The sequence below is a fragment of the Apis mellifera genome, linkage group LG3 (genome assembly GCF_003254395.2).
Source record: "Apis mellifera strain DH4 linkage group LG3, Amel_HAv3.1, whole genome shotgun sequence".
Classification (NCBI taxonomy): Eukaryota; Metazoa; Arthropoda; class Insecta; order Hymenoptera; family Apidae; genus Apis; species Apis mellifera.
Genome location: NC_037640.1, coordinates 6,789,133 through 6,808,421, shown reverse-complemented (window position 1 = coordinate 6,808,421; position 19,289 = coordinate 6,789,133). Strand labels below are relative to the sequence as shown.

The 19,289-nt window shown below is 38.5% G+C and overlaps 1 protein-coding gene across 6 annotated transcripts in view; it reads right to left on the bottom strand.

The window, feature by feature from the left end:
* Positions 1 to 19,289, bottom strand: part of LOC552278 (protein-tyrosine sulfotransferase) — a 163,882-nt gene that overhangs the window by 57,329 nt on the left and 87,264 nt on the right. For 5 of the 6 annotated variants that reach the window (XM_006560870.3, XM_016911331.2, XM_624654.5 and 2 more), the window contains one exon: positions 7,056 to 7,064. The exons of the other annotated variant lie outside the window; for it this stretch is intronic. The gene's annotated coding sequence lies outside the window, so the exon portion shown is untranslated. The remainder of the gene's footprint in view (positions 1 to 7,055; positions 7,065 to 19,289) is intronic. 6 annotated transcript variants of the gene reach the window in all.

Here is a 19,289-nt window from a genome sequence, read left to right as displayed (position 1 = left end):
CCGCTTCTAACACGTATTACGCAAATAACAGAAATGGAGACGGATTACCGATCGACCTTATTGCATTTTTAAGGAAATTTTGAAACGCAAAGGGCTACGAAGACTAAAAGTTGTTCCATTTAAACCATCGAGTTCTTGAGAATGACTCCAATAAAGAATCCGTTTTCCAATTCAAGAATTGATAATCAAATAATAGGATAAACGCTAAATCATCATTTTAAAAACGATAATAATTTCGAATTATTCAATACAGACCAACAAAAAAAAAAAAAAACAAAGAAATTTAGAAGCAGAGTAAAATTCTTGGTCGCAAGAATCGATTGAAATTAAAAATTTTAACCAACAACCCTCTTAAAAAATTCCATCGAGAAAGATCATGGCACGAAAGATCTGAATGCATTCGACGACAAATATATCTATCTGGAAAGTAGAACTCTCGACGGGTAGATCGCGGAAGAAAGGTAAATTGAACGGTAACAAGCGAAGTAACGCAGCTAAGCTCTCCCCTCCCCCTTGAACGAATATTCCCCCTCGTAGCGGCAGCCCCTGGCGTTCCAAATTCATCCATCTTTCATCGCAGCTTCTCCAATAAAATTCACTCGGAAACGCATCGGAGGGAGGGAGGAAGGAGAGAGGTGGTTCGGCCTGACAAGGCTTTCGTCTCGAACGGATCACCGATTCCTCGTTTCATAAGAATCTTCTTCCTTCCTTCGTAGAAGAGGAACGGAGCCGGTATATCCATATCTTCATGCAGAAGCGAAGAATATCTTCCCCACCAACGAGGGGGGGAGAGGAAGAACGTATCAAATTGCCCGAAGACGCCTCTTTTTATCAGCTCCTCCCCCTCCACGCGAATCTCCTTAGCATCATCTATCTATCCTAAGTTGAACTACTATCGAGTTTCTACTCGTTGGAGGAAGATAAAGCTTTGAGCAAACTCGAGATAAAAATACGAAGGAAACAAGAAGTCTTCTTCGGTCTCGTATTCTTTGAGCAATTCTCTTTGAACAACAGCGTCTTCTAACAGTGGACGAGTTAATTGGAAATATTATTTCGATCCATATTTGGAGATCTCGAAGCATTACGATCTCCCTTTCTTTCTTTCTTTCTTTTTTAGAAAATGTAATTCTAGAATAATTCATAAGAAATTTATATACTTTAATCTTAAACGGTGTTAAAATCATAATAAGAAAATGATAAAAAGAAAGAGACAAAGTGTTTAAAACTAGAAAGGATAGGAATTTTTAAATTATTTCTCGCTTGGTTAATCGTCAACGCTTTGAGCTCGCGTAAATAAAAGAGGAAACGCTGCTCCAAACTATCTTCTTTGAAACGTCATGGAAATACGATTACAGAAATAATGTATCTACGTTCTTTCTTCCATTCCTTCTTCTTTTCAACTCCAACGGCGAAATATCCGGTTCAAACATGCGACTCTTTGCGACTCGAGGTTTTTATTTTTATTTTTTCGAATAACTGTTGGTTTATCGTTGCACCCCCGTTTCTTCGTAAGAAGAAAATTCTGTTCCGTTCCGTTTATCCTCCTGTTCTCCTCCTCTCTTTACGAAAAGGATTCTCGAGACTTGTTTCTGAGACCGAACACGTTTAATATTTCCTTAACATAGGCGCGATAATAGAGGGAAATTCAGCGAGAATTAAAGGGGAAACCCGTTTAATTTCTCCGCAATATCGACCGTAAGCCGCGTTATCGGAGGTTTCAGAAGAGGGTTAACCTTTCGCGTGTAGGATTACTTATTCCAGCGTGAAATTGAACCGCGATCTCGTGGCTGGCGTATGAATCTCCATGCTGGCGATAAAAAAAAAAAAAAGGTTCGCGATCATCGATCAATGCGGTCACTATCGATACGCGATTATAACGGATATTTCGCATTTTCGAGGATAATCGAACGGTTGGGAATAGCAGAGGAGATCACTTTTCGAGATATAGTATAGGCAAGGTTTTAGACTTATCGCGATACGAAACACTCGTTTTCTTCGATAAAATATTCGAAATAATTTTTTAACGCGACTCTTCTTCATCGTTCTCTAAAATTTATAGAAATAATATTTAATTTTTGCAATTCACAGAGCTCTCGAACGTAGCTACAGGTTTCTTTCTTTTTTTTTTGATAACTTTTTGTAACATGGTTGCCACGCAATAATAATTCGCAGTAAGTCAAAATTTAATACCCGATATATCCATTAATCCGTGAAATTCAAATTTCGAAGAGTTCAAATTCGCGCTAATCCGATACAATATTTTTCCATTTCCAAAATTATTAATTCGAGATTATATCTCGACTTCGCTCGAACCAGAATCGGTTCAATATATATATTTAAATATCGCATAAACGAATAAACATTCGAAATTCCGCTAAATTCCTGGCCGACAAGCGAGACTCGATAGAGCGTAAAGTAATTACGAAATAGCCGCCACTTTTTTTCGAATTAGTTATGGAAATAATTACACTTTACGTATACGTTTCTCCACGCATAAACGTTGTTTCGTTTCCTGAAATTTAATTACCAGAGCTCTGAACCGCGAAAACGGAGAAAAATTGCGACTTTTCGAGACAAATTCGCTTGGCGCGAAGTTTGCAGCACACATGTGTAATGGAAATTTCAGTTTGCGCGCTTCTTCCATTAATTTTTCACGCGTCGTCGTCTCGTTGAAAGCCTGGCAAATTTCCACGAATTAACTTCGCTCGATCGGATCGGATCGGAAGGATATTATCCGGTCGGACTCGTTAAACGCGATTTAAGGCACGAAACGGGGTGAAAAAGGGGCGCGAGCGCGTGGAAAATTTCGGATTACGGATTGCGTAATAATGAGATCGGTGTGTTAAGCGACAGTGCTCGTTTTTCGCGTATTATCAGGGCGAGGCGTTATCGTTATCGTTATTGGTCGAAAATAGACTGGATTCGATCGTGGATCCGCGGATCAAACGGGACCTGTGTGTAATAGATAGATAAATTGGCCGGATAAAATCTCCCTCCCTTTGCACGCCGATAATCTTGGCCATTTTAATCTCTCGGCTGCAAATCGAAGTGAATTTCGTTGATCGTTTTTGGGGGAGGAGATGATCGGAGCGGGGAAGGGGCGTCGAAGCGTAAAGCCAGATACGAAAGAATGACGACAAAACTAGGCAAATATTCGATACAAACACATGGTGGAAAAACTGGTTCGATGCAAATGCCGGCGTGGTTAAATTTCGATCGAAATTTACGCTCGAATGGCGTGCTTAGGGAAAAATTGGCCGCGTTCTCGTTTTCGTTTATTCGCCGAAGAAATCTTCTACGAGAGTGTAATAAGTGGGAAATAAAGGATATGCGAAATATTTGTAGAAATCTTCGGATCTTTTGGTTTTTCCTTTTCTATTTTTTTTTTATTCGAATCCTTTTTTATGAGGCGGAGTATTTTGAATGAGTATTATGAAAAGTAATATAGATAATAGGTTTGCTTTTTTAAATTACGAATCAATTTTTTTTTAAATTTGAGTAACAGGTTATAGCGTAGTTTTGTTAAATTTACGATACAACGTGACTAGGTTTTTTCCCGTCTTAATTTGAATATTCTTTTTCTTTTTTTCTACGTCTGCGAATCAAAGATGAGATCAGTGATAAAGTTGTCTGTTTGGCCACGGCAATGGAAAATTACGTAAAGCGTAAGAGAGGATTAGATTGGCAATCCCGTTCTTTACTCTTTAGCTCCCTTGATTGCCGCTACATACTTTCTAGAAACTGCTTCAAAGCGCACGATCCAGATTACTTTAAACTCACTATCTAAAATGAAACTTTCGCGGGATGAAGATTACAAATTCCTCGAGGAGAGGTGAAATTTTCTTCCCGAACACTCCTTTTTTTCGAGATCGCGTTCTCGAAATAAAAAAATAAATAAATCTCCGCAGAGATTGGCCATCGTTTAATTTCTCCTAAGAATTTCAAAGATTCGAAATTAATCCGAACGTATATCTCACTAATTTTTTTTCCCCTCCCCAGTAATAATAATAAAATGGGAACAAATGGTTTTATCGCAATTAATTTCTTACCTCTTAATTAAGATTCATCGCGATTAAATCACAATGGAAATTCTCCAATATTGTTCGCTTTCCATATACGAGGTAACATTAAAAGGGACAAGAGGAATATTCCTCGCTAAAGCATTAACCGCACGATGAAACCTTTTACACGCTCACTGGCCGCACAATTACTAAATTATCCTTCCGCCTTCTTTCTCTTTTCGTCGTACTTACGGCTCATTATATTCTTATACGTGCGATAAACGCGGGCGTCGAGATTACACGGAAGGAAGAGCTCGAATACTTGGAGCCTACTCGTGGCCAGGTACGAGCTGAATCTTTCGTTTCTCGTTCCATTTCCTTCCGTGATTAGACACTTCCTCACGTTGAATCGTTGTCATCCTTCCTTTTTACCATTTCCTTTTTTTTTTGACGTATTATCGTGAAAATTTAAAGCAGGGAGAGAGAGAGAAGTTGGATGAAATTGAGCAACGAGTGAAATAGCTTATGTTTTTAAATAAGAATGCATTATAGATTAGATTATTGTATTCTAGATTAGGTTATTTGTTTATTATTGGCGGGGAAGAATTTTGGAAATTTTTATTTAGTGATTTTTAATATCATTCCAGTGATTTCATTCCTATTTATGACTTCTGTTTGGAAGTTCCATTAACGTAAATTTCCCTCCCCCGCCTCTATGCATATTTTATCTAACGCCGAACGTTGAAATATTTAATGTTTGGTAAATTAACTTTCGAGGGATAAAACGGAATGAACTATGGAGCAAAATGAAATATCGCGCCGGTGTTTGAAACGAACAAAGCAGCTTTGCTCGCGATTTTATACGTGCCGCGATAATTTCAAACAGATTAAAACATTTTTGAAGAGGGAAAAAAACGATGATACGTAGTATCAGAAGTAAAGATTTTTTTCATTTTCGTAAATTTTGCATGGTTTTATCAGAGCATACGAAGAGGGGAAGAAGAAAAAAAGAAGAACTTTTGCAAAATTATTTTTCTTTTGATAGATGAATAAATTTTTAAAGAAGAAAGAGAGGAAAAAAAGATTCACTTAAAACTTCTTGTGCTCTCGTTCTTTGCTTTGCCCTTTGATTTTTCCCTATTATTATTCCGTAACTATTCAAAGCGCAAGTTTCAAAAGTATAAATATAAATAGACCTCCATTTTACATTATACAAGTTTATAAATTCAATATAAATTCTTTAGTTTAAGTTTGTAAAATTATTCCTAAGCCACTTAAGACTTCTTCGTACTTTGACTTTCGAAACGAACTTTTTATAATATCAAAAAGTTAATTTGCATAAAATTCTACCAATATTGATACTCAAAATTTGGAATTTTTAAAAAAAATCACTTTATTTATCGACAACGAACCATCAATCACGAAACCAAGCCATATCTACTTTCTTAACATTGAACTATCAAAGAATCAACAAAATTATTATCCAATATCATTATATAAAAATTCAAATTAAAACATCACTATTCCAATACCTTAATATCATCTAAAAAAATTAATCTATCGAAAAAAAAAAAGAAAAGTATTTTTAAAAGAAGATTCGAATTTCGTCGAAATCGGAGGGAAACGAAGGAAGAGGAATTTCAATTAGATCTCCTTTCGAAAATTCACCGTTCTCTTCGATAATACTTCGCGCGGAGGATAAAGTATCGCGACCTCGGGCGGAAACTAGGCCGAAAGCGCGCCCCTTTTCGCCACCCTCTGGACGTTTCTCGCCCCTGTCCGCCTATTGGCCAATCGTCGTTGGCGCGGAATAAATCATCAACGATGAATATTAATACGATTGCCGGTCGATCCGTGCTTCAAACTCGCGTTCACGAACTGGGGCGAGAGAATACGGACAGATATATATCTTCCTACACCCGCTATAATTTTATTGCCGGACGAAAAAAATGACGCGCTCTATTTTCCACCAGTTTTATCTTTACCTTTCTCGGACGCATTTGTTTGAAAGCGATTCGAAACACGCGCGAGAACTAAATGGAGAAATAAATGTATATATATATATAGGGTAAAAATTTCAAGCGTTTATTTCTAGTATTTTTTTACGCGTGAAACGCGTATTGAAATCGCGATTGGAATTTATCGATGATTTTTCGAAAGCGTATTACCATTAGAAAAGTTGCATCGTTTGAACAAGTTTATTAAATAATCGAGTGAGAGGATCGGCAAGCGACGAGGATTCCTTTCTTTCTATTATTTATTGCTCAATTTAACGTTTCAATTTAACGTTTTGTTGAGAATTATTCAATCGCAGAAGGGAAAATTAATAGTTTCTGTTTTTTTAAAAGATTTCTTTAATTAAATCTTCGCAACGGATAAAATAAGTAAATAATTAACTTGAAAGTATGCATTACGTTATTTAATTATTTATATTTTTTTTCAGGGTGGAAAAGAACTTCGATCCCCTCATCAATTATATGCGGTTCGCGCGGTCAATTATGAAACAGAGGCAGCAGATAATTTATATATAATAATTTCGAGAAAAACTTTATGTGATGAATGATTTTTTGCGATGCTGAAACTGAAACCAGGCACGCAAAAAAAAAAAACGGCTGTTATTTATGGAGTGGCCTAACATTTTTCTATGAAGCGAGATAGCACGCGAGAGAGGGAGGTAAGTAATTTTGCTCCCCCAAAAATGGCAATTCTTTCTCCCTTCTCCTCGGTGTTTTATCATTTAGATCGCCCTCCGAGAAGAAACAAAGTTGTTAAAGAAGCCTGACCCGGGGGTTACAATTTATGCAACTTTAATTCGGCCGGAACAATTTCTTTTTTAATCGGATTAAGAGGATGGAGACGGGAGATGGAAGTTAAGTTTTCGGTTCGGCGAGACGCGTATAACGGGAATTTATGTTTCTCCGGAAGTGTTTTACCATTTTTATAGCCTCTCGAGAAGCACCTGCGCCGATCTAACGAATGCAAGATTGAATAACAAATCCGCGAGCTTGACGCGGGGCTTTGCATTCGGCCCGGGAAACCGAATTGTCCACGTACCTCGGTGATCTGTAACAAGAAAACAAAAAAGGAATTCGTGTTATTATTTCTTTTCTTTTTTTTTGTGAAAAAATTACGATAGATTTGTGGATTTTTAGATTTTTTAATTCAATATTCTTTTTTAAATTCAGGGGATCGTCTTGGCTAGAGATTCGAGAATGAAATTTTGTTTGGAAATCGTTTATTAACAAATTCAATGCGGCATCAAGGATTGAAAAGCCTTCTTGAATGGCGAGTATCGATTTTTACGATACGAAGTATAAAATGAAAACGAAAAAAGCTGTGTGTTTACCGACGATAATATCTGTATTGAACGGCCAAGTATTGTAAAAGGAAAAATCTTTTTCATCTTTCACATTTCTTAGAAAAGTTCTTTCATGAATAAGAAATCTTTATTTACGTCACCGAACATGTAGACTTCTTAAAAATTTTTCAGTATATACTCGATTTGTGTAATTTTTTTTTACTTTTTAAACGAACAAACACATGCGTGCAATCATCGTAAATATTCTGTCGCGTCGATTTAATCTCACAGTTGTGCACGTGTCAATTCGTTTTATTCGTTAAGGAAAATTAATCGAAACTATTTCTATCGATAAAAGCTTGATAAAATATAGTGGTGAATGATAACGAAATATTACGGAATATCGTAATTATCAATATATTCAATGTAACGGAAACGTAATTATAATTTTGACACAATTGACGCATCACTGTTCGTTGAACGTGTCATCATCAATATTCATTATACCCCACGCGAGTCACGTTTCAACGCATTACAAAATCGAAAATAATCAATCAAATTTATCCTCCATCTGTCTGCATCTTATTTTATCTTTTTTTTTTCTTTGCGATTTTTATTTCCTTTAACATTCTATCCTCATTGTTCACGTATGACAAAGACACGTAATGTTCGATCACCGAAAATCAAATCAATATTTCGATACGTGCGAAAAAAAATTGCGAGAAGAAATTGGAATTATTGGAATTATATATCTTTTCCTATTTATTTATCAAAGAGAAACGTACATCGGTTTCATTTTCTTTTTTTTTTTCAGTGTACAATCAACAACAATGCCACTGCATAAAAATTATACACCAAAATGTTGCCAAAAATTTATATCGCAATATTTCCACGCGATAAATTCCAAAAATATTCCCCGCGGACAATCGAATATCGCGATATTTTCATTCATAAATCAAATTTATCGAGGAAAAGGGGTCAATCCTGAATTAGAAAGAAAGAAAAAAAAAATAAATAAATAAATTTCGAAATTTAACACGAGTCCGTTAGGAACACGTGATTCGTTATCCAGCCACAATAGAGGCTGTCTTACCTCGTTACTCGAGGATCCGTCCTATTCGAGTAATTACTCACAAGCTTTCCTGCCACAACCACAAACGGAATTTTGACATCGATCGACTAATATTACGCGGTCGGCGCGTTTCGGAATCGAGCATCGCGGATGCATCGAGAACGTTCCATTCCAACGATGGACTTCGTGATCCTAGCAAATTTCCTGCAATAGAATGCAATCGCTTTCGACGAGATCTCTCGTCCTTTCGACGCGGTTTAAAACTTTTTCCCTTGTTAGGTCGCTTGTTCTCTTCAATTTTTCTTTTCTTCGATGGCTGGCCGAATCGTGAAATATTCGAGAAACTTTATTATTTTTCCGAGTATCGTCCTAGTTAAAGATAAATTGCAATTGTTCGCAGATCTCTAGGAAAATGTAAAACGTTTCTTTTTATTCGAGTATTCGAACGAGAAAAGCGATACATTTTTCTTTTAGAGTTTAACTGAAAGATTAGCTTGAGAAATACTTTAGGATTTCAGAGAAAGTAATTCGTTTTCATTCGTCTGTAAGCATCAGAAATAAAAAAAAAAGATGCCTTAAATATTTTGAAGATTTCCTTTCGAACAAATCCAATTTTACTCAACAATTTTAAGTTCATTCTAGAAATTCCTCCTCGTTCGTTGCTCTAAAAATGTTTCAATATTAAATTTATACGCTTAAATATCCCTCTCCTTCGAAAATCCGGCTGCTCCGAAAAGCGCGTTCTTTTCACCGCTCTATCTCTCGAAAACGATCTTCCCTGTTCGTTAGCTCGAACTCGAAGAAGCTAGTTTCTCCACTAAAATTTCGCCCGTGTGATGTTTCGTTACGTGTGCACACGTAACCCTTGCCGTTATCACGCGCTTTTCACAGCGTCTTCCGCATCTGAGCCATATTCGAGCTCCGTTATAACGTGCAAATAGCTTTCAGGGATACGCCTCCTCTTATCGGCAGGGTCGAGGATCCTTTTCTCGGATAAACGAGTAATTAAATAGGCAATTTTATAGGGAGACGCGTGTATAAACACGTGAAAATTTGGATCGTGTACGAGGAAAAGCATCGTTTCTTTCTTCGAAGAATTTAACGTAAGACGTTCTTCTCGTAAAGATGAAAGTTTAAAAAGTTCGAGGAAGAGGGTTCGAAAGGTGGCTCACACTCGAATCCAGTTTAATTTATTCTATGGAGAAGTACAATCGTTCTTGTAATTGGAGATTTACATTGTTATCACTGATTTTCGAGGTTTTATGCAAGGTTTTATTTTTCTTTTTTTCTTTCTTTCTTGGAAACTTTACTTTTCCTGAGATACACGATTCTTTCGTTGATTCAGCGAAATTTTTGTGACCATAAGTAGTCGCTTAACCGAAATACTCTCGCGGGAAATTACACCATAGTGATAAATCTTTCGTGATTTTTGTAAGAAATTCTCGTTTTTTACAATTTTTACCGCAACGAGAGAGGATAAATTGAGAGAGGTAAAAAAAAAATTACAAACAAGAAGGAAAATGCAAAAGAAAAAGATAGCAATTCTACTTTAGACAGGTATCTTTCGAAACTTTCCATTGAATCAAAAAATTTAAATATACAAACGATACACCTGTCAATATTTCATAAGAGATTAAAAAATTATATACACGTAGTCTTCGTAAAAGTACAATCCAACTAACGATGCTCGAGCAGAAAATGCACTTCTATTCCTTTCCTCCTCCTCTTCCTCCTCATCATCATCATTCAAATAAGAATGGATCGTGTTCCATCGTACAAAGCCAAATTCCTCGAGGTTCGAGCTGTCTCATTTCGTCGAGATGAGAGACACGTATTCCCAAGGGGAGTCGCTACGATTCGAGCACAAAGGAGGTTCTCTCTCTCTTTCTCTCCTGTCATCCTCGTCTCAACCCCGTCCACGCGATGAAGAGAAACAGAGATAGATAGATTCGCGATGTAAGACATAATGGATACGCCATTTGCTCGACCTTAGACAACGTAATTAACAAGGATCAACGTATAAACGATGGTTAACGTTAGAGGGTGGGCGTTAAACCATCGATTACAAGATACATCGTTGTTAAGTGTGACCGTTAAACATAGTGACACGTAGTGGCAATTCGATCGATCGATTACCGATAATTGGCCGGCCAGGAATATGATCTCCTAATAATATATCCTCGATGGAGGACCTATATATATACTTGGGAAAGATTTTCACTCTGAGAGCTCCGCTCTGACCAGTTACAATTTTTTTTTTTTTTCAGAAGCAAGATTTCGATGTGAATCGTGTTTCGAGAGAGAGAGGGAAATGTCCCCCGATCGAGATTTCTCGAGAGAGCCAATATTAGAGAAATTACTTTCGACTTTTTCTTCGAGGAGGGAAAGAAGAGGGCGAAGATTGAAATTCGATGAACGGAAAGCGTTTTCTATTTAGCAAAAGCAAAGAGGGATCGAATGAAAAAGGGGAAGAGAGAAAGGAAAGAGAGATGGATCGAACGTGTTCGCCCCCCCCCCCCCCCGATGATAGAATTTGCATCTTCATCCAGGTGGGGACGGGATAATCTGTTGCTAATCCCTAAAAAAATTGCTTGGAAAATTGGAGAAACGTTGGCTCCGTGTTTCCTTTATCAGCGTCCACCAGCGTGACCGGTTGTCGGCCACGGTTTTAATAGAATAACGCGGTACCTGGGCCCGCGAACGAACCCCTGGTGCTCGGTTTATCGGGCGAAAATTGAAACGGTGGTAAATTTCGAGCGATATTAATACGCCCTCCCCTCCCCACTCACGCATACACACCGTGTTTTTACAGTGTCCTCGTCCCGAACGGTGTCGTGCTCAGGCTTGCGCCGAGTCAGCGTGTTTCAACATTTGCATCGTAAAACGCTCTCGTTGTCCGGGATATTAATGGATCTCCGACGAGAGAGGTCGGGATGCCGATCCGTGCCCGCCCGAAATTATGTATTTAATTTTAACACGCGTAATGCCATCGCCTCGGGCGGAATATATTCGGGCGGATATATTTGCGCACTGTTGGAAATGCAAAAAGTTAAAATATCGTCTCGAATTTACTCCAAATGTGGAACCGAAGATTGATTGCAACTTGACTGTTCGAGTTTCGCTGGTCGGGATTTTTAAAAAAAGACTGGGAAATTAATATATAAAAATCCTTATATATACATCGTAGCAATCGTTGCAAATCTTCTTTGGAAAGATTGATTGTATTGGAAAAGAGGGAAAAGGAACGAATTATTCCAAGAAAAGTTAGGGACAGAATCGTTCATCTTCTAAAAAAAAAAAAAAAATGACAAACGGGGAAGATTGGACAGAGCGATATATAAAACAACGGACCCTTACGCTCCTCCCCCATCAAGTTGATTCATCTCGAATTAACCTCGAGGCCGGCAGCGAATGACTTCGTCTTCGTCTTTCCCAAAATAATCTCCCACGAAATCTTCCCTCCTCGAGAGACCTTCGATTTTTCATCCCTCGAGAGACGAAGCGCCTTTTTTACTACCACCCTATGACGAATCCGAGCTATCCGAGCCGATGAAACGATAGACCTAGGCTGAATCTTGGAAACCTAGGAGACCTCGACTTCTCCTCGCCAAAGCGTCACGTCCACGCGTGGGGAACACGTCCGCTGCATTACGAGCCCCACGACGGGATCACGAGGCCAATAACGAGAACAACGCTTGCTGGATCCAAACCGCATTAACTAACAATTCCGTATTTCCCCTGAGAGAGGATCCGCTCGCGCCACCCAGGCCCGCTCCTGGGGAAATATGGAATCGAATTGTTAATGTTGTCCGGCTGTGTTATCGGAAAGCGATAACGCAAAAGCGGACCTCTCCACGCCCTCGAATGTCTTTTCGTCTTCCTCTGCACGACTCCTCGGAGGTATAACAATGTTCTCGGGAGCCCCTCGTCCGAGAACGACGTGCTCCGGATGGAGGAATCTCGTTACGACGGATAACGACGAGGATGGTGGCCGCCACTTTCTTTGAATCGTGACGGGGGGGATTGGCCCCGAAAGGCAGTTGTTCCTTTTTGTTATTAGGAGAGAGGATGATTGGTTTGCGATTATTAGGGGAAGAGTAGATTGGGAGAGCAAATGGGAAGAAGGAGCATTCGTAAGGTGGAGGGAAAATATATTGGATGTTAAAAGGAGGGAATGGAAATATGGTTCAACGAGACTTTCCAAATTTGTCAAGCTACTTTTTTAACAACGAAAAAAAGAAATGAGATAAAATTAGATATTCCTAAGATCAACCAGAACATTTAAACAATACTGGTAATCGGTCTTCCTCGAACGTTTCGAATATCTGTTGCAAATAATCTTTATCACGGGAAGGGAACAGAAGATCATGAACAGAAGGTGGTTCCTGATCGCAAGATTGGCCGATATGAAACGAAATATCCGAGCAAGAGGATCGTCATCGCGGCGGGTGGTGGAAATTAACGAGACGACGTTCCTGTAGAATCGATACGATACGACGACGACGACGACAGTGGAATTTCAACGTGGAATTTCACGAATTATAACCCCGGGTATCCAAGCCTCTGCTCCCATCGAGATTGGATGCTAATGTATTTGCAGCTCTTATTAGGGGAGGTATACCGGGCTTTGCAATACGTACGATTCAATTAGCACGAGTTTACTATCGCGCCGCCAATCCGCGTCGTGGCGCTCGAGAAATGGAAGGAGACGGGGCCATTGCTCGCCTTGGGCTACGGGAATGGGACGGATAGATTTCCAAGGATATGTTTGCGCGAATGTATATACCCACGGTCTTGTTAATTAGCTTCGTGGCTCGCCGTCTTCCCCTTGGGATACGCGTTACGGCATCCACCATTTTGTGCCCCCTCCCCCCATTTGGAATATCGTTACAATACCAGCAGCGCGCCAACTCTTAGTCATTCTTTTTTTTTCTCTCTCTAATTTAACTTTTATCTTTTATCCTTTGTTCCTGCTCGCTATTTCGGAGCGATTTTTAATCTTTTTTTCACTTGCTTCCTCTCTCTTTTTCCCTTTCCGTCTTTTTATCTTCATTCGTGGCAGATATAATTATTGGAATTGTACGGTTACGTGGAAAATATATTGTATTGCTTTTCATCGATATATATATATATATTTCTTGATCGATTTAATATAAGAAAAGAGCAATAATTTTTCTTCGCCTTTAAAGCGATAACGCGTTCAATTAGATGATACGGGAAGAGAATTTTTATATTTCAATGTTGTTTTTGAAAAAAATTATGATATTTTTGTATTGGAAATAACAATGGTCAAAGTTATTCGGAATATATTAATTATCTTTCGTTTAATTAAAAAATATTGGATCAAGAGAGAAAAAGAGCATCATCATTCTGTGTACAGCTACGCAAAATATTTCGCGTAATTATAAAATTTCCAATATGGAATAGATTTGTTCCATTTATTCCCCCCCATTTATTTTTTTATCCTCCAATTTTTTTTTCCATCCTAAAGATAAATCCTTTACAATTATCGATCGATCAATACGCGCTTTGAATGAACATCCTCCACCTCCTCCTCCTCCTCCTGTTCCACCCTTGATAGAGGGATAGATGGAAAGCATCAAAGAGCATCGATTAATTGCAGCTGGCCATCAGAGAGTTATGGCTTTGCCCTAATCCTCGCGAATTGTGTTATCACGAATTCGACCAAACAGAGACCTCTTGTCATCTTTTAATCCTTAACAAACGTTCTCCATTGGATTATTGAAGGATGATTTATTTTAAAGTGGAGGATATTTCTTTGAATTTGTATCACATAAACAAAGAGAATCAAATTTTTTACTTACCGATTTCGAGAGCAGATTTTTTTTCGTACATTTCTAAAATAAAAATTACGATCTTTTTTTATTAAATCTGTTTCTACTTTTGATCGTAAGAAATGTTCGATACGTGAAATGAAAGATTGCGGGAAAAGAGGCTTTTTTTAACTTTCAGAATCGTAAAAGACTTGGTAATCGCGAGAGTGTGTCGTTTTAAACACACGTTGAAACCATCGTTCGGCAGATTCTTGATTCACGCTGAACTTTTCGACGCAACGTTACACCTACGTTTGAACCACCATCGTGAAATTTAATCACGATCTCGATGGTCGAAATCACTGTTCTATGCGTTACGTGCTTGGCGTGCGAAGCCTCGTGCTCTCCAACGTGATTATTCCGAGTGAATTGAATGGTATCGATAACGTTTCTCTATGGAAATCGACCGTGTCCTTTCACGGATGCTACACCCAAGTGGATGCTAATTACCATAATCCCGTTGAAAGAAATCTTGCGAAACTCGATGCTCTATCCTCGCTTATTAGGGCCAAGTTATCTTTCCATTTTAAATTCTATCTCAAAATTCTTTCCGAATTTTTTCAAACGAATTTCTTTCCCCAATTTCCAGAACTATCCATCTATCGTGAAAATATTATTGAACGAAATTATTATTTTTAATAAATTTGCAAAAAGAGAAAACAATTCCACTTGATTCTTTATTAGGTTGAAAAGATTTCTTTTATTATTTTATCGATCATCTTGTACGGATAATTTTATACAGAAAGAAAGGAAGAAAGAAAGGAGAGACGAGAATTTTCCGGAGGAAATCCATGTCACGTCAAGCTGGCACATTGGAGAACAATTATATCCCAATCACGAAAATTATTTCACGTCTTTCTTGGATGGAACGGAGGAATTCTTTGGATTTCCTTTCTCGGAAGGATGACGGGGAAGGGGATGATGATACGATTAGGGGGATCAATTTGTTCTTTTATCTAATGAAAACAAATTTAAGGCAGAAGAAATTGCGAATCGACGCGAGAAAGTCGTAAATTTGCATTTATATTCGGGGCCCTCTTCCGATCTCCCTATCACTCTTCTGTCAGGTTGACGCGACGAATAAATTTGCAAGGAATTACCTAATTTTCCCCTCATAAATCTTAACCATTCTATTTGATACGAATATCGTAATCTTTATTCATTGCTTCTTTATAAGTTGTATATAATTTCATATATAAGAATATTTTTTTATTTACAAAGAGATAAAGAAAGAAAAAAGAAGAAGAAGAAAGAATTCTTCTAAGAGAGGGAACGTAAGATCTCGAGAAATGAAATTGCGAGAAAGGTTAAAAGCTCGATAATTGAAGTATTTTACGAGTATAGCCTTATAAAGGGTGCACAATATAACACCCATATAAAAGCGATAAATAATACGTAAAAAGGTTGCAATATAATTCCCATTATATTCAATCTTTTATATTCAATCTTTTCAACGTTACGTGTTGAGAAAAACATGAAGCTTGACACATTTCTCCGACTTTACAATCCGAGAAGTGACGTAGCTCAATGTTTCGTCGGCCACCAGCTTTTATCATTCTTTTCAATTACGATTCCAATGATTAAACAAAAACCGACTATAAATTACGTTCTAAATCGACGTAAGAATTTTCCAATTTTCGAAGATCTTACACCTTACATCTTACACCAAGGAAATGAAAGAATACTTTATTTTCTAATTGCGATTTCAACAAGAGATCGATATGTATCGAGCAAAAAAAAGTTTAAAAATAAACTACGTTTTGATATAAGAATCTATACATCTCCAATTTCTTAAACAAAACACACTTTTTGCGAAACGAAAAAGGAGCCGATAGCAAAGATCATACTGCAAAGGGATTCGACACAACAAATGAGCAACGAATAATCCCGCCTCTTTACACGAGGATCCGATCGAGTCTAGTAATCCCTAGACAACGGAGAGGAACTACTTCTAATCTGGAAACGCGTTGTTTCTTTTCTTGAGGGGGATCTGCATCGGGAGGGGGATAAATCCGGATGCGGAACCAGATCCCCGAGAATACGTCGAGAAGGGGGGATACGAGAGAGGGGGAAGGGGGAAACGAGAGTCGAAGGATTCGCCGCGGATTTCAGTCGTCTCCTAATCCAACCAGGAATCTCTAATTTCGTCGGATGCATCTGGCAAGTGGCCGGCCAAGGAGAAGCGGAGGGTTGAATCCTCAAACGATTTTTCAGTATTTTTTTTTGAGATGCTTTTAGTCCGCTCCATTCTCCGTGCTTCCCTCCGTGTAATCAGGATTATTTGGCGGATCATGGTCTGTGTGTGCTCGGAGATGGGAGCGATGATCACGACGAGGTCCGATTCGATGAAAATGTTAACGAACGAATGATTATCATTCCACAAAGGGGAGGATTTAGGAGGGAAGGAAATGATAAATAGCATTAGTAATAAAATGGATTTGGAATAAATTTTTTTTTTACGATGAAACTGTTTGCTTTCCTCGTCGAATGAAAATGGAAGAAATAATTTGAAGGGAAAATTTAAATAATCCAACTGGGGAGAGAACGAGAGCGAGTATGAATATTTTAAAAGGGGCATCTCTCGAATTTCTCGTGAAATGAAATGGAAAGAATGCAAGTATTTCGTGCATTTCGAACGGTTCGTTCCTCGTCCGACTCCGGCGGAGGATTCTACATTTCCCAATTTCGCAGGCAACAAAGTTTTATATAAATAATTTCGAAACATGGCGTTTTTCCCCGCCTTTACCGCCGTGCGAATTGAATTTCGAAACTTCATCCTGTGATAGAAACAATTGATTTACGACAACCTTTGATGTATAAATTCAACGTGCGTTTCGATTTATAGTACGTCGGGAACTACTTGGTTTAGGGTTGGAAAATAGGTCGAGCCACCGCTCTGAATCGATTCCCCATTCATCCGCGGGAAGCGCAAACGTTTTGATTCCTGCCTCGACCATAGCCGTCGTTTCCATAGCGAGGAAAAAATCGATAGACAACGACCATCTTTCTTCGAGTCTGACACGCGTCAGGCCGCGCATCGATCGTCACATCGCGGAGAAACGAGTGCCGATAATTCTTTGTTCTTTGTCAAAGGGGCCACAAAGGAATACCGATTCCACCGACCGCACGATTTATACCAATTTTTGCTAAATTTACTCAATTTCAATCGATCAGTAGGTAGTAATTTAAGAGGAATCACCAACTCTTCTTCTTCTAGTTCAAAAATCGTTTGGAAATACTCGTGCGAAACGTTTAAAGCGCTTATATCTCTTTCCAACGATCCAGAGTTACTTTTTCTTGAATCTTCCTCGCAGAGAACGTACTTTGCATCCTGATAAGGGGTGATAAATTACAGGTCGCTTCGTTATTTCGACCAGCATAAAAGAATGAGAGAGAGAAAGCAGATTTATACCAAGATTTTCATCGAATCTTACACCGAAAATTTCTCGATTAAGAAAGATATGTATTAAAAAATTCTTCGATATCCTAAAGAAAAAAGAAAGAAAGAATATCTATAAGATTTATTTTTAAAACACGATAAAATAAATTATAAGCACAAATTTATGAAAAAAAAAATTCTTTTTCTAATCTCTCAACACATAGTCTCAAATACGCGCCGATATTCCATTCGATTCTCTCCAACATTGAGAGAAGAAGCGACCAATAATCCTTTGAGATTTCCTTTCCTCGTGGACAGATACTTTTCCAGATACTTTTCGAATCGAGTGCCAATAATCCTTTCGTCTCGGCGTTGTTGTTGCACCTTGTAGAACAATGTTGGACCACTGGTCGACCAATTTCCAGCGCATCGACGATAAAGCGCGCGCAAGGAAACAAAGTCGGTCCGCGGGACAATGATCTCGAATACCGATAAATCCGAATGGAATACGCAAAAGCGCGGCAAATGGAGGAAAAGAAAGAGCACTGAGGGAGAAGAGAGAGAGAGAGAGAAAAAGTATATCCTTGCGAACAATGGAATTTTACCCGCGGCTGATGGAACAGGGGCTGAACGGATTTTAAGATCGTCGACGCGATGGGTGAATGTGCTTTGTCGCGGAGCCAGCTTGTCGTTTCCGGATGTATTCTGCCCAAGACGCGTCTGTTTTCACAGAGGGAAGGTCTTTTTTATCGACGAGACAGAGAGAGAGAGAGAGAGAAAGAAAAAGGAAATCCGATCGAATTCGAAGTTCCGGCGTTCTCGATAGATTTTTCTCCTAGTTGATGGAATTTTAAGAAAGAGAAAACGCGGTAACTAGCAGACGGATAATAAATGAAATTTCCCGTCTTTCTACGAATTGTTTCTACGTTTCTTTTGATAAATTCGATTCGATAAATTCGCATTCTCTTAAGAGAGAGAGAGAGAAAGAGAGGACGAGGTTGGTTTTGGTTTTCGATGGATTACAACGGCGTGAAATTTTACACACGAACGGGAAGACGAAGCATCGGCGCCAATTTCCCCCCCCGATTAACAAGATTAAGGAGGCAGGATTAGGGGGAATAACCGAGGTGATGGGCAATAGATGTAATTTTCTGTAAGTTTGACGAAGCTTTGGTTAATTTAATATGTATCTTACGTTGCCAGTGTTTACACAGGATAAATTGGACTGTGAGAACTACAAGCTGTACCCGCTTTCATGGGATATCGGTGTTATTGATTAACAAATTAGCTTCGCTATAAGGAGGAGCTTATATTACGAAGCAAAATCAAACAAACTATCTTTTTTCACGATTCTATTCGTAAATCTTTTCTCCTCCAAGTACCAAATACCGTGAAATTTTCTATACCAATAATTCTAAGATGGAAGACTTATATATATATAAAACTGAAAGAGCAAACAAGATTTATAAACTGAACGCGATATCGTTCATTCGTGCCTCGAGCGGACGAGGAAACGGAATATAAAAGAATATTTCCCATCAAGGTGCAAGGATATCGGCTGGAAACGGTTCATCGAGGAAATAACGATGGAGTAACAGCTATTTGTCCAAAGTCACGGGGTGAAAATCCTTAGAGGGGTGGGGAGGGTAGCCGCGTGGTTTTATTGGATCGTTTGTTTCACCGGCGAGATTGGAAATGAGGAACT